Source organism: Mauremys reevesii, linkage group 26 (genome assembly GCF_016161935.1).
Source record: "Mauremys reevesii isolate NIE-2019 linkage group 26, ASM1616193v1, whole genome shotgun sequence".
NCBI classification, from domain to species: Eukaryota; Metazoa; Chordata; order Testudines; family Geoemydidae; genus Mauremys; species Mauremys reevesii.
Window position 1 is genome coordinate 4,518,578 of NC_052648.1, and position 9,742 is coordinate 4,528,319.

A 9,742-nucleotide genomic window follows, 5' to 3' on the forward strand; every position below is an offset into this window, starting at 1 on the left:
AAAACGCTGAAAATAAAAACCCGCTGATTTGTGTCTCTCCTGCCGGGTTTGGAGCCAGGGCAGAAAGGGGACGTTAACCCTTTGATCCATGGCATTTTCCAGGCTGCCGGCCAAACCTGCCTTTGGGAGGGGTTGGGCCCTATCAGCTATAAATAAATACACCGGGCCAAATTCAGAGCTGGTGGAGGAGGGTGCTAAGCAGGCCAAAGCCAGGGGTGACGTAAATGACTAGTGGAAGCTCCTCAGCCGGGGTCACACAGGCCTGCTCCTGATCGTGCTTCGGCCCCGGTGTAAATCAGGAGTCACCCATGGGAGCGGATGGAGCCGCGCCGGGGTTAGGGAGTCTGCCAGCCAGCGGGGGGTGCAAGGGGGGTGCAACTCTCAGCGGCGAGGAGGGGAAGAGGACAGGGTGGGGGGAGAAACTACCCCAGACGCCCTCCTGTCCTGCCTGCTGCTCCCCCGTCATGGCCCGTGACACTTGCAGGTGGGCCAATCAGTGTAAGTTACACTGCCGGCCGCTAGGCCTTGTTCTGTTCACACTGACGCCAGCGGCTCCTGGCACCCCGGCATTTGCTCTTGATTCACACTGGTGCCAATAATTGGGGGGGGGGGAAATCAGGCAAGTGGGCAACCACCTGCACAGACCCCCCCATCCCCCTGAGTTTGGCTCACTCCCCAACCCTGTGCGTCCTCTGCCAGTGCTAGCGGCTTTGTTGTTTCAATCCCAATTTGTTTCCCGCAGGGCGGAGATCCTGATCCTGCCCCTTCCTGCAGGCCGGGGTTACAGCAGCTCCTGAGCTTCCCAGGCACCGCCGGGGCTGAGCGCTGTGCGTGCGGCAGGGGACCCAAACCTGGCCGCGGGGACACCTGGCTTCCACGTCGTTCTTCAACCCAAAGTTCCCCTCCTGGCTAGGCCCGTCGGAGGGGGCTCGGCCCAGCGGCTGAACGGCTCAGGGAGGGCTGCGTGGAGGGGCCAGCTCTGCTTTCCCTGGCGCCTGGGGCTCCCCACGTCGAGTGCTCGGCCAGCGTCAATGAGACTATTTCACGGAGAGGAAGGAACGGGCAGAAGCAGCTCTCAGGAGGCCTGACTTTGCCCCGTTCTAGCCCCTGGACCCTACTCCTCTCCCAGAGCTGGGAGCGGAACCCAGGAGTCCTGCCTCCCAGCCCCAGCCCCCTAGACAGCATCCCTGTCCCTTCTCCGAAAGCCCCGGGCCCATCGCAAGGTAAAGCGAGGGCCCGTCACCCTCCTGCGGCCTCGCCCCAGAGACTCAGCCCCTTCCCGCTGTGGCCCAGCACAACTCAACTTCCATCCCCTAGATCTTCCGGCCCCACATCCTCCCAGGGGCTCCACCCCACAGTCCCAGCAAGCCCCTGGCAGGCGGAGAGCCATGGACCCACCCCACAGCACTACCCTAACTGGATGGGAAGGTAGGGCAGATCTCGACCCCCTCCCCTCCCAGGGCTGGGATCAAGCAGTGACAGGAGACTGGGGGGGGCATTTCTATTTCCCCCACCCCTGCTGGAGTGCACCCCCCTCATGTAGGGCTTGAAGCAACCAGGGGCATGGGGGGCAGGGGCCGGGAGCAGGGGGGGGCAGTTCTTGGAGGAGCTCAGCTCCCATCAGCCCGCAGGTGCTGAGTGCCGGGGCTGGGCACAGAGCCCGTCCCAGACAGGTTGGTTTTGGCGCTGTTCCCCGCCCCACTGCAGTGCGAAGCCAGCGGGCGCCCCCTGGGAGGTGAGAGATACGGGCTCCAGGCTTGTCCCCTGCCAGGGCCAGCACCGCGAGGGAGATCCTAGTCCAGGGGGATGCCAGGCAGGGCCTGCTGCCCGTCCCGGACCCTCCTGGCAGGGAGGGCAGCGATGGGGACCAGAGCATCAGGGGCTTGTCCCCTCGCCCCTCGTGAGGCACCAGCTCCCTGAGTCAATGGGGCGAGGGGAGGTCCTGGCTGAGGGTATTGGACACGTAGGAGGGGGCGGGCGAGGCCAATGCAGCAGGGTGATGTGGCGCTAGGTGCTCCGGCCACACGGGTGATGTGCCAGATCCTGGCCGTATGCCCAGATCTCATTGTACTGGTACCAAGAGCCCGTGGGCACTCTCTGCGGCCTGCCGGCGAGCTGGCCTGGCCCTACGTGGGAAGGGGGGCAGCCGGGGCGGGGTTGGGAGGAATCCAGGATTTGGCGATGCCAGCCCCAGGGAGCTGGGTTTGCCTAGCCCAGCCTGGCCCACGATCACGGCCCGGCTGGGGGGAAGACCCCCCAGGTTTGAGAGGAAGAGCTCGGAGGGCTTGCGGCTGGCATGGGGGGGGAGCTGGACCAGCCCAGGAGAGCTGGGGGAAGAGGCTCTTGTGAAGCAGCACCAGGCATGGCCAGAGCCTGGCAGCGTGAGCTGGATCTCTGCACACTGGGCCGAACCAGGCCCCACGGCCAAGCCCCCGGCTTCCCAGCTCAGAGCTCCCCCAGGGTGCGGGGATCGGGGGCCAGGGTTCCTTCTCTCTCTTTGTTTATGGGCTCTGCTCCCACCCTGCACCCTGAATCAGTCCTCCCCCTAGAGCCCTGCCTGGCCCCCCTCGTGTCCTTCCCCACCCCACAGCCTTCCCCACTCCTGGGAGCAGGCCAGGCCACCAGCCCACTGCTGAGAACAATGGGATAACGGGGATGGGGAGGAGCGAAGGGGGTGGCAGTCGGGTAAGTTCTGTGCCAGGCCACACACTAGGGCCAGGGAGTGGGGGCACGAGGGGTTAGGGTTGCCAATTTTGGTTGGACACATTCCTGGAGGTTTCATCCCATGACATAATCTTTCATTAAAGATGGATCTTTAATTGCTGGAGACTCCAGGACAATCCTGGAGGGTTGGCAGCCCTACGAGGGCAGGTGGTTGGGGATTTGAGAGAATGGAGGAGCTGGGAAGGATGGGCAGAGCGAGGGGGGCTCCACCTTTTGCTGGAATGCAGCTGACCCCCCCCCCACACACACACCCCCGAGAACAAGGCCAGAGCATGCTGGGAAACGGGCAGCTCCTCGCACCTGCAGCTGGGCTGCGCCTTGTTCTCCTGCCAAGGCTGCTTCGGGACTGGGGCGGGGGGTGGCAGGAGGACAGGAGAGGTCAGGGATGTGGAGGAGGGGAAGGTCAGAGAACAGAAGAAAGGGGCGTGTGTGTGGGGTGGGGGATGTCAGGCCGGGAGGGAGGGGTCTGGCCAGGGGTAGACGAAGAGTGGGATGGCGGGGGGAACAGGGGTACAGAACACAAGGACAGGAAGGACAAAGCAGGAGGTGGGGGAGGGGTTCTTGAGCCAACACGGAGGGCAGGGGATTATGGCATTTCCAGCATTGACTGGTGGGGAGGGGGATGTCCCTCCCACCTCCGGCCTTTGGAAGGAAGATGCTGGCAGGGGCAAGGCTGCTCCCCACCTCCGCAGGAGAGGGCCCGTGGCCTGAGGCTGGGAGACCCTGACCCCAGAGCTCCCTAGCAGCCCAAGGGGACAGAGGGGAGCCCGGGCCTCACCCCTCGGAGAGGCAGCTCTGGACGCCCTCAGGCCCCTGCAGGGAGCTGGGAACCATTTCCTGAGTCAGTTTCCCCCACCTGCAGCTCAGCATCCTCCCCCATGGCCGTGGGGCACTGGCGGTATGGGGAGGGGGACGGGGGGATAATTAGCCAGGTGCCTGCCTGAAGCCTGCGTTCACGGACACGTCAGCACCTCGCCTGCTGGAGGGGTGGTGACCAGCAGCTCCCAGCATGGCCTTGGTGGGACCCACAGCAGCTGTGTTCGTGGAGGGGTTCAGAGACGAACTCTCCTAGTGGGGGTGGTGAGGATTGGATCCCAGGCCAGGATTGGGCCCCAAGTGCATCTCCCTTCCAGGAGCTTTGCACCATTCAGCTCTGCTCCCTGCCCCGTAGCACGAGGACCAGGGAGGAGATCGCAAGTGCGCCCTTCCCCCAGCCACACACCATCAACCCCCGGAACTCACCGCTGCAGGATGTCACTGGGGCAAGCAGCATGAAGGGATCCACCTAGAGAGGAGCAAAGGAGAAGTCTTCTTTAGATGGGCTTCCCTGACCAGCTGTCTGTAACCACCTGCTGTCTCTTGTACTTCAGTTGTCAGCTCCTTGGGCAGGGCCAGCTTTTTGTTCTGTTTGTACCGCACCTAGCGCAGCGGGGTCCTGGTCGGTGACTGAGGTTCCTAGGTGCTACGCCAATACTAATAATAGTCCATCAGCTGTTTGCAGGCCTCAGCAATAGCTCTTCTTGGTCCTAGAAAATCCAGGGACAATGCCATCTCCTGCGAGGCACCACATCCTGGCACCTTATCTATTAACTACCTGGATTTACACAGGCATCTGTTCTGCAGTGAACTCTTGTAACAATACTATCTAACAAGATGGGATCAGGCATTTCCCACAAAGAACAGCCCTTGCAGTGACACTGGCTAAGGGAAACCGACACGACTCCCAGTCCTCATGCTTCAGAGCACATGCTCAGGGAGGGCCAGGAAGGGATTTAGCTCCCATGGGGAGAGCAGTGCAGTTTTTAAAAGCCATATGGAGCGTCTGGCACTGGCTGCTCTTGCAGGCTAGACGTACTGGTGGAGTGTTTGCAGCCTGCTTTCCAGACCGAGAGAGGAATGCAGCCTTCTTGGATTTCAACCTGGCACCACATTGATGGAATTGGGGAGTTTAGAGAGATCATTGGTCCGTGACTTGTAAATAACAGGGAAGCAGAGACTATTTTATAGAGTTATTTATCATAGCACCAAGAGGCTCCAGCTAAGGTCGGGGCTCCATTGTGCAAGGTGCTGTATATAAAAGTTAATAAGAGCCAGCCCCGACCCCGGAGAGCTTACAATCTAACCAGCCCAGACCAAGGAGGGATTGTTATCCCCATTTACAGATGGGGAAACCGAGGCACACAGCAATGACATGACTTGCCCAGGGTCACACAGGGAGTCGGGGCAGAGCCAGAAATTGCTCCCATATCACCTGTATCCCAGCCCCGTAGCCTGCCCACATGATCACCTGCCTGTCTCCCTAAATCGCTGCAGATCCAGGTGCTATCCAGGTGACTAATCGGACCCTGTGTTGCTTCTCCGTACACAGCGTACTGAAAAGAAAGGGCCCTGGCCCTGTGGCTCAGCACTCAATGGGTTAAAGTTTTATGGTGCTTGTTGTGGGATGGGGAGCAGCTGTTCCCAGCCCCTGTTTTGGCAGCTCGCCAACCCTGCAGAGTTTAAAGCCCTCAGCTGCAGACGCTGGGCCAAGGGGAAAGGTGCCCCAGAGACACACCCATCCTCTCACCCCAAACTCTGGGCATCAGCCAGCCAGGCTGGGTGTAGGTGACAGGACATGCCCCCCCCCCAGGGGCCCCCAGCTGGAAAGGGGGGGTGCAGCAAAAGGAGGTGTGTGTGGTGGGGGGAGAACTTGACCCCTCGTCTTTGCATCCCTCTACCCCAGAGGGGATCTGAGCCCTCCCAGGGACAGGGGGGCAGAGCTCCGAGGTAGAGCTGGATTTCCACATTCCAGGGGAGCTGGGGTCTGGTTTAGGCCAGATCGGCGATAGGGAAGGAATCTCTCCCTCCCGCAAAGTGTGTAACAGGGAGGAAAAGTGGGGGGCATTGGCTTCCCCACTGCCCTGAGCAGGGCTCCCCCGGCCCTAGCCCATGATGCTCCTGTGCAGTGATTAACCCCCCTGCCCCTTTCACAAGGGCGTGAAATTAACTCTGTCAATTGCATTTGGGGGCCCCTGGGGTGGGGCAAGGAGCCCAGGGTGACTGCAGGAGAAGGAGGGGGCTCCTTCGTGCATGGCTGGTTTCTCTCTGCTCCCAAGTGCTTCTGCTTTTATTGTCATCAGCCTCTGCAGACAGGCGGGGACCCCCCACCCTGCCCCACGCACTGGAGCAGCCCCTGCAGGCAGAGCAGAGAGGCAGCCACCTGGGATTCAGCTCAGTCCCCCCGGCCTGGCTCAGCCTGACCCATCCCTTCCAGCCAGAACCTAAGGGACCCAGCCAAGGTGCTAGGACTGGGGAAATGAGGCTCATGGCTGGACCCAGGAGTCCGGGGGGACCCTGCCTTCTAAACAAGTCCCTCTTCACCCCAAACCCAGACAGCCACCAGGCTCTCCCTGCAGCCTGTTCTCCTTCCGGGAGTGAAAAGCAGAAGGTGCCCCTGTAAACACCAGGAGATCTGGAATCAGACACACATTCCACAGGCCTGGCGTCACAGCCCGGCTCGTCCCCCTGCGACCAGCCCCACGGAGGGAGCGTGCACCCCGACGTCGGCCAGGTGGCACCGGCTGCTTGCTGATGGCGTGGGAAGACATGGCAAGACACTGAGTCACCCCTCTGCTGATTACGTTTCCTTTACTCATCGACTTTAAGGTCAGAAGGGACCATTATGATCATCTAGTCTGACCTCCTGCACAACGCAGGCCACAGAATCTCACCCACCCACCCCTGTAACAAACCCCTGACCTATGTCTGAGTTATTGAACTCCTCAGATCGTGGTTTGAAGACCTCAAGCTGCAGAGAATCCTCCAGCAAGTGACCCGTGCCCATGCCTACCCCTTTCATCCCCTTCCTCCATTTCATCCCCTTTCCATGGCCTCTGCCCCTTGCCCTTTGCATTCTCTGAGCTGCAAGCGCACAGTGCCGCCCATGGGGGGGCACATGCCCCCCAGGAGCAGGCTGGGCCTCCCAGAAGGTTACCCCTCTTTGGGGCTGCTCGACCAGCAGCGCACGCCCATTTCGGAGACGCCGGCTGGTTACCCCGTCGCTCCAACAGTGGCACCGCCATGGTAACCACAGCATCCTCCTTTCACCTCCAGCTCAGCCTGGTAAGATCAGCCCAGCTCCCAGGGGACAAGGGCCCACTAGGATGGGGAGTTATTGGAGCTCCTCGCTGGGAGCTCAGCAGAGAGGCCCAGCACTGAATGCACCATGGGGACTGAACTCCCCTCTGCTCCACCAGCCAGGGGTCCCTCCAGGGCAGGGCATTTGCCTCGAGGGGAAAGGGGGGGCGGCACTGCCCGATTTGTACCAGAATACAGATAACTAAGTGCTCACCCATCACAGTGTCGCTGAAGTGGGTGGCCGCCTCCCATCTCTTGTTGAATGCTGCCCCCTCTCCTCTCTCTCCAGCTACTGCAGGCACCGAGCCGGGGCCTGGGAGATCCTTCCAACTTCATTGCAGGTTTTCTGAGGGTTGCTTTATTCCAAGGCAGATCCAGTCCCTGCGATCCCCAGGCGGACGACTCGAGCACTGAGATGCTCTCGGTTCAGTGCGGATGTCAAGAACAATAAGATGCTGCCAGTCTACAGCACGTTCCGACCTAGGATCCTGTTGGGCTTTAGATACATCAATTTAGCCCACAGCCCCTCTCCCCCCCAGCATTTTGTAGATGGGGAAACTGAGGCACAGCAAGATTTAAGACCAGTATTTGCCAACCTAGGTGTCTCAAGTTAAGCACCCAATCAAGGGGTCTGATTTGCAAAGCTACCACGTACCTGTTGCGCCCACAGACTTCACTGGGGTTGTGGATACTTGGCACCTCTGCCAATCAGGTCACTTACGCAGTTAAACCTGGATCGAGGAGGCCTAGTCTTAGACATCCAAGATTGACATAAGCCCATCCTGCCTGCATTACAGACCCCGGGGGAGCTGCCGTTTGCACTCCTCCTCCTCGCGTTGCTGGGCACTAGCTGTGCTCACCCCCAGAAGTGGCTGCATTTCAGTGGGGCTGTGCTGCCAGAGTGCGGTGGGGGGAGGGGTGCTGGGCGGGTTATTCTGACCCTTCCCCTCTCACTCTACAAAAGAGGAGGGGGGAGCAGCAGATGTGGGAGGATGGAAGGAATGGGCAGGACCTTTGGGATGTGCCCGGGGGATTCCCAGGATGGGGTCAGGGGCCTTATCAGGGGGGTTTAGGGTCCCTTCCCCATGCCCTAGAGATGGAAGGGAAATCAGCTTCTCTATAAGGGCCAGAGACAATAGAGATGAAAGAGACCCTAGAACAGCTCTGCCATCCCCTTTGCTCACTGCCCTACATGCTGTTCTCCAGCCCAGCTGCACACGGCCCTGGCATGGGGGCTCCCACCCCTGACGAGACGACCCCCCAGCCACCGAGCCCAGCTTCGATCAATCCCAACCCAAACCCGGGATCACAGCAAGAGCTGGACACCAGAGGGAGCCACACCAGGTCCAAGCCAGCCTTGGGCCTAGGGCTGCCCCCCGGGCACGGCTAGTTCCAGGGGGGGCGGCTGGGCTCCCCCATGGTGCATGGACATGCAAGTGGGGCGCTCAAGGGTGCAAGGAGGGGCAGGCGGGAGGGTTTGTCTACACTGGGAAATTCCAAATATCCCAGAATAGAGTCACTTGTACTGTGGAACAGTGGCCACAGGTTCTCCATGGAGACAAACCTTAAGGGTCAAGGGGGAAGAAGACCCCCTCAAAAACAAAAGATCCCCCCCAAAATGGCCTGAGAAAGTTTCTTAACATTCTCCCAGCTAACCCAGCCTGTCACCGCAGTCCTGGGGCCACCGCCCCTTGCCGAGGGGACCCTGGGAGAGTAGAAACAAGCAGCACAGAGCGTCTCCTTGCTGGCGTGAGCATCGTTACAGCTGGACTCGTCCCATGGTGCCCTCCTCAGCTGGGCATCTCACAGGACTTTCGCTCAGCCCTGAAGCCACCCCTCTGGAAGGGACCAGTGAAACACAGCCAGCTCTGGGGTAGAGCAAGGCAGCTGTTGAACAGCTGCACGGCAAAGCTACAGAACAGTGGGTGGGTGGCACACAGAGGAGGAGACTGCACGCAGTGGCAGTGCCATGGGGGTGGGGAGGCATGGCGGGTGCAGAATGGACCTGGCAGCATTATCCTGGCTGTGAGCTTTTGCGCAGACACTTGCCGCACGGGGCCAGGGAACTGTCATTCTCAGCCGGAGTTACAGGCTACTTCCACAACGCGAAGTTTAAGCCTTGCAAATACAGCCCCGGAGAGGGGCTCAGGAGACCTGGGTTCTATCCCCACCGCTGCCACCAATTCTGGCCGTGGCCGTGGGCAAGACGCTCGCTCTCTGTGTGCTCCTGTTTTCTCCCCCTTTGTCCATCTAGGCCATGAGGGGAGGGGTTGGCTGGGCCTGTGCAGCACCTAGCACAACAGGGCCCTGATTTCTACCGGCGCCTCTGGGCACCATTGTAACAGACAAGGGCTATTTACATGGCAGGCCTCGCCCCAGGAGGGGGCGTTGGTCACCCAAGTGCTTCCCCATCACTCTGCTCCATTGCGACGTATCCTCCCCACGCCCACGTTCGGAGCTGCTGAAACGTCCCCAGACTCCTGGTCTGGCTGGGTCATGGGTTTTCCATGTTTCTCCGGCTAAAAGTGTTTGCAGGGGCGGGGGCAGATATCAGGCTGTTTCTTCTCTTACCATAACCCCCCCTTCAATGTGTGACATCTCAACCGTCACCGCAGGAACCAGCCATGATGCCACCCGTCCCAGGACTCCAGGTGAGGGCCAGGCACACCAGCTCCGAAACCCAGCTGCTGCTAAGGCCAGGGCTGGAGGCGCAGCTGCTCTGCCAAATCTGGATTCCCCTTTAACGAGCTCTGCCGGCCCCTCCTCTCTGCCCGCCCCCAAGTTGTGGAGTCTTGAGCCCAGATCTTGGGTGTCCAATCGGCAGGCGAAGGGGAGAGCAAGCCCCCTTCCTGCATTATAAGAGGTTTGCAAGTGCTCTGCCTGGAGTACAGTGAGTGGAGCC